Raw genomic sequence first — 6,829 nt, 5'->3', positions numbered from 1 at the left:
TCAGAAAATTATTTTGGAAATTTAGAAAAGTTAATAGGTAAAGGTGTTTTGATAATTAATTAAGGTTTTATAAGGAATGCGATGAAAGACTAGAAATGAAATAGAGTATATAAATATTAAAAATAATAGAGAGCATAGTAATATAGTGAAAATTCAATTTCTATTAATAAATAAAATAACATAATATTATAGAATAAAAAATCACTAGAATGTTGGTAATTATATGAAGGGAGAGAGATGGCAACTACACATTTGCAAAAACTATTACAAGGGTTTGAAAGAATGGACTCTTGAAATTTGGGGTAGCTATGGGAGGAATTCCCCCTGAGAAACCCAACTAGCACAAAGGAAGTCCATCGTGCCCCAAGAAAGAATTCAATTTGATTAGAGGAAAATGTTATTATTAATGTGTCCATGGCACTCCTCTTTAATGTGACAACTTTACTTGGGAAAACAATCATCAATGTTAGTGGTAAATTTATTTTAATATATTTAATTATTAGTTGAAATGGTTTTCATCAAGTCAATTTTAAGGATTTTCATGGACACCTTTGGAACCTCATCAATTGGTGTAAATAAAGAGCCTTTGAGAGCTCATTCTCCATCCAATACACATCGAAATTTTGGAGAAAGATATTTTGATCTAGCCACAGGATAGAGGAGAAATTTCAAGAGCAACAAAGGACAAATTTTGATGTATGTTCTCTATGATTCCAAGGTCAAGATTAGGCATGATATTAGCAGTATTAGAGGAGAAATTATGTGCATAATTTAGTGTGGTAATTCTCTACTCAATAGGTCAAAATTTTCTATCTTTTGGAAGAAGAGTCGAGCTCTAGTATCAGATGAGTTTTTGACATAATTGTGTCAACTTTAGTCATCTGGCCACAGGCTGTTGGAGGGATAAGACACTAAGAATAGGGTTTTTCTTCGTATTTCAAGAGGTCTGGTAGAGTGTCGGGGCCAAGCTGCGTTTCTTAAGAGATATGCTTAACTATTTAAGGAGGCCACAACACCTAGAATATGGTTTTAAAGGTTCACTAGCTAGGGCCAAAATTGCCTTTGGGATAGATCATAGGTCTGAGGCCTAATCAAGTGAAAAATAAAGATTGTATAGATGTCAAGATACCTTGTAGATCAATGTTGGAATGAGAGATAAAAGGAAAAGGGTTAGCACAATGTTTGATGGAATTTGTTGCCACATTGAGATCATATCTGTATATAAATTTAGTTCACAAATGGCGTTCCTTGCAGAGGTATGTATAATGTTCTTCGCGTTAATGTTTTGTTCCAAATTGGGTAAGAAATGTATGATAACTTGTATTGTATGGAGGGAAGCTTGTGAGTTGTTAGAATAAACATTCGTACCATCCCTTGTGAAGGATACTATAAACTATTAGTCGGCAGTCCTGAGATGCCCTAAAGATTGACTTGTGAGGAGCCCTAATTGTAGTGCATCTAACAATAATATATGGAAGAGTGACCCGTGCTCATGAAAATGATGTGACAATGATCTATTGTTAATGTATGACAGTGATATGACAGTCATGTATTCCAGTGATGTGATATTGACTTATAACAATTACCTATATGACAACGACCTATGATGTATTCTAGTGGTCTTATGATAAGTGATGTATGGTAGTAACACTTTCTCTTGTGTATGGAAATGATACTTGGTAGTGATTTTTTTCTTCTGACCTTGAAGAAAGACAATGCTACTTTCTCTTATGAAAAGAGATAGATTTTTGCAATATGGTCTTGTTCTTACAACAATGATGTCTATGACAATGATATGTAATAGTTCTTCTATGATAGACATTGATAATTCCTCTACGGAAATCATGTGCGATAGTGCCTTTGTGACATATGTGACAATGTCTCTATGACAAAGATGTGTAGTTGTGCTTTATTACAATGATGAGTATAATAATGATGTTGGACAATGACATGGAGGAAAGTTTGAGGAGGACCTAAAACTACCTCTTTGATGTATTTTTCTATTATCATCTCATAAGGGTCTTCCATGATCTAGAGTTGGCCCTAGGTGGCCTAATGTGATTAATGATGAAAGACATAATGATTAATGATTAAGGATACAAGTTGTGTTCAAGAGGAATAATTTCTTATTTTTGCAAATGAAATTGACATAAAGTTAATGGATAATGGTACCTCATGGCTAAGAAGGAGGCATGATCAAGAGGGGACTGATAACTTCCTACAATCCCAACTAAAGGGAAAGAAGATTCAACTTGAGGATTATCAAGGTGGAGAGTAACGCATGAAGAGTTAAGAGGGAGTTGGTGCAGGACAATGAAGAAGCCACTCTAGAGAAGAAAGAAAGTCTTACCTCATCACCAGGGACACTTTCATTATGTTTATTTGAATTTTTATTATTTCACTTTCTCTTTTTATAGGGTCAACACGTACATTAGATGGATGTAATGACCTTTTCCTCAATATTGATATTGACAAGGATACAAAGACATACCATAATTAGAGTGGAAATGGACAAGAGCCCAGACCTAGGAGGAAGGATTGAGGTCTCTTGGGTTGATAAAGAGGCTTCTTATTCAAAAAGAGTAGGCTCTTAGATTAAATATATTAGTCAAGTGAGATACTAGGATAAATATTTCCTTCATGCAAGGACCATTTCAAATGAAAAATGTGTGGCAGTATCAATTCCTTCCATGAATATGCTCTTTGAGGGAGAGAAATATAATAAGATACTAGCACCTATTACCAAATGCTTTATTATCATATGTGTAGGTTTTAACCTTGTACAGAAATTACCCACAAATGAATTCTTAAAAAACAGAAAATATACAATGGAGAGAAACAAAAAACAAATACATAGAGAGTTTCCCGTGGATCCCAAAACCGTGACTACTAGATTGAATTTTCATTATGTTCCTTTCAATGTTACAATACATATATATATACATTCTAAAGCATTCGTAAACCCAAATTTATTAACACTGGATTAGAACATAACCATAATTCCCTTGACTGGATCTACAAAATACCATGGGAAAAAACCATCATGCCCAAAACCATGTGCGAAACCCATGCAAAAAACCATAGGTAGGTCTGCCCACCTAATATATGGTCCAAATTGTTTTCCCTGGGGCATTGCTCTGCACCTTGTACAGGGGGGCTACTGCCCCCCTAAAACCCCCTTATAAGGGGGGATGTGCCCCCCTTGATCCCCCTACTGTGCCCAATGCGTGTGACTAGTTGTGGAAAGAATTTAACACACACCGAACATTCTCCCACTCGTTTTTTTTATTTTCCACACAGGGGGTCACAGGAGAGCTTAATCATTGGTCCATCCCTGTAACGCCCATTATTTCTCTACACCAAGGAAACTTATCAGTGCTCACAGACTTTGTCAATGCATCTACGACACTCCTCGAAGTGTCCACTTTTACCAGGAACACCTTTTTATCCTCAACCATATCCCTCAAAAAGAGATATTGAACATCAATGTGCTTTGTCTTTGGATAATAAGCAGGGTTATTTGTCAAAAAATTACACTTTGGCTATCACAGTCTATCCTTATAGCTTATTGTACTAACCCCATACTTGAACACAACCTCTGCAACCAAATTCCTTCCTTGCTTGCATGAGTGGTTGCCATGTATTCTACGTCTGTACTTGAAAGTGCCACTACAGACTGTCTCTTTCTCATCCAACTTACTGCACCTCCAAATAGGTAAAACGCATGCCCACTTGTAGATCTTCTTCAATCCAAATCTCCAGCCAAGTCTGCATCAACAAATCCCTAGATGTCGAAAACTCTATCCAATCATGTTCTTCCTTGCTAGCACAGACCATAATCACTAGTGCCATGCAAATAGCTGAAAACTAGCTTCATTATTGTCCAATTCTCCTTCCATGGTTTTGACATAAACCTGCTCATTAATCCCACTGCATGTGAAACGTATGGTTTAGTACAAACCATTGCATACATTAGGCTATTGACTGCACTTTCTTATGGAACACAAGAAATGTCCTCTTCCTCTTCTTGTGTCTTGGGACACTGTTCAACAAATAACTTTACACCTACAGGAACAGGAACCTTCATTGGTTTACAATCCTGCATATTAAACTTCTATAGTATTGTCTCGACACACTTCCTCTGGTTTAAATAGAGTTCCTCTTTGCCCGATGTCATTTAATTTCCATACCCAAAATATAGATTACGACACCAAGATCCTTCATGTTGAATTTGGAAGACAATTGGGTCTTCAAATCCTGGATAATTTATTTGTCATTTCAAATCAGAAACATATCATCCACATACAAGACCAAATAAATAACATGGTCACAAATTAATTTAAAATACACATAGTGATCCTCTTTGCTTCTGGTGAATCCAAGTCCTCGTATAAATGTATGAAATTTCTGGTACCACATCCTTCATGATTGTTTTAACCCATACAGAGACTTTTTTAACCTGCATACCAGTTCTTTCTTTCCCTTCACCGCAAAGCCTTCAAGTTGCTTCATGTAGATATCTTCTTCCAGATCCCTATGAAGAAATGTTGTCATCACATCCATTTGTTCTACGTCAAAATCAAAAGCAACACCAATAGATAAAAGTAATCTAATAGAAGTTACCTTGGCAATAGGAAAAAAAATATCACCAAAATCGATTCCCGACACTTGGGAATAACCTTCTTCTATTAACCAATCTTTGTATTTCTCCACCTTGCCTTCTGCATTCATCTTCTTCCTAAACACCCATTTCCTTCTAATGGGTTTCCTTCCAGCTAGCAACTCCACTAGATCCCAAGCCTCATTTTTGTCTAAAGATGCCATTTCATCAACCATGGCCTCTTTCCAGAGTTTTCCATCCTTTGAATCTAATGTCTTCGTGAGAGTTCTAGGATCATCACCAGTAATAGATAAAGAAAAATTTGAATAGAAAGTCTATGGACTATACCTTTATGCCTGCCTTCTTTCTAGAATTGGTCTTCTCATAACTGGAGTTTGTGGCTCTTCGTATTTTGATTCTTATTCTATTGTAGATTCTGATTCTTCCTCCTTCAGCTCAAACTCTATCTTCTCAGGTTCATTTGGTAGGATTTCATGTTTAATAACATGTTTCACCTCTCTAAACACCACATATAAACTGTACAAAACCTTCCTTGTTTCTAGGTTCCAAAGCTTATAACCTTTTAAACCGTCCTCATACCCAATAAATATGCACCTTTCAGATTTCTTATCCAACTTGGTTCTTTTCTCCTTTCAAACATCTTCATATGCATCACAGCCAAATATCGTTAAATGTGAAAGAGAGGGTTTCTTACAAGCCCATACCTCATGTGGAGTCTTATCCTCCAATGCTGATGAAGGAGAGTTATTAACCAGGTAACATGCAGTCTCCACCACCTCTACCCAAGATTCTTATCCTAACCCGATACCATTGAGCATGCTTCTTACCTTTTCCATTAACGTATTGTTCATTCTTTCTGCAAATCTATTTTGTTGAGGTGTGTATGGAGTAGGCTTCCTTCGTGTTATACCACACTTCTTACAAAACTCTTCAAAATCCCTCTAACACAACTCTCCACCATTATTTGTCCTCAACACCTTTATCTTCTTCTCTCTCTGGTTTTCCACCAGAGCCTTAAATTCTTTAAATCTGTCAAAGACTTCATATTTCTTCCTGAGGAAATATATCCATGTATTCCTTGAGAAGTAATATATAAATGATACATAGTACATAGAATTACCTAGTGATGGAACCGACACAAGTCCAAACACATCACTATGCACAAGCTCTAATACCCCTTTCTCCCTCTTAGAACTAGAGGGGAAACTCACCCGATTCTGCTTCCCATATACACAATGTTCATACAAATTGAAATCCAGAGAGAAATTAGACATACCTTCTACCATACTATTACCATTCAATATTCGAAGGACCTTCTCTCCAATATGTCCAAGACTTTGATGCCATAACATGGTCTTTTCTCCAGAGACCACTAGATTTTCTGCCGCACTTTCAAGAATCAAAAAACTATTGCACCAATCAATAATAGTACTACAGAGAAGCTTGTACAAAGTTCCAATATGAACTCCCCAAATCAATACCAGTGCTCCTCGAACCATCTTGCAGGTATCTTTCTAGAACACTATTTTCGCAAATGCATCATCCATGTTGCATACAAAAGTCAGATTTATGGCCAATGCATGAATATGAAAAACACTCGAAAGTGTTCTAATCCTTCCTCCTTGCAACTTTAGCTTGAATTTTTTGCCTTCGACGATTCTAGAATTCTTTTCATCCGCTAAGAAGACATCACCACCATCATATTTCTCATTCTCCCAAAACCACTCCCTAGGGGGAGTGAAGTGAAAGGATGCACTTGAGTCAATGACCCATGCCTCTTGATCTACATGTGCACTTGAAGAAGGAGCCAAGCACACATCCCCACCTTCATCAGAGGTGGTTTTCACCTCTACAGAAGGAGCATCATCAAATCCATTTCCTTTCTTAGGAGCTTTAGATCTATAGTCCCTTTTGAAGTGCCCTTCCTTTCCACATTTCCAGCACACCTTTACAGGTTTTCCTGGAGATTTAGATCTTCCTCTAGATTTCAATCTCCCATTTGAGGACTTATTTTTTTGTTTTTGTTTTGGGACCATCCTCGTACAGATAAGGCATCTCTATTTAGGACCTCCATATTTTTCCGTCTCATATCCTCTGACACCAAGGATGAGACTATTTCATCAAAATTCAAGGTAGTTGTATTGCTACCTATTGCAAAAACCAAAGAATCCCACGAATTTGGAAGAGAACACAACAAACTGATGTACT

The sequence above is a fragment of the Pinus tabuliformis genome, chromosome X, assembly GCF_031772625.1.
Source record: "Pinus tabuliformis cultivar Carrire ecotype Pingquan chromosome X, CPIR1, whole genome shotgun sequence".
Classification (NCBI taxonomy): Eukaryota; Viridiplantae; Streptophyta; class Pinopsida; order Pinales; family Pinaceae; genus Pinus; species Pinus tabuliformis.
The sequence above is the reverse complement of the archived record's forward strand: the minus strand, read 5'-3'. Positions refer to the sequence as shown.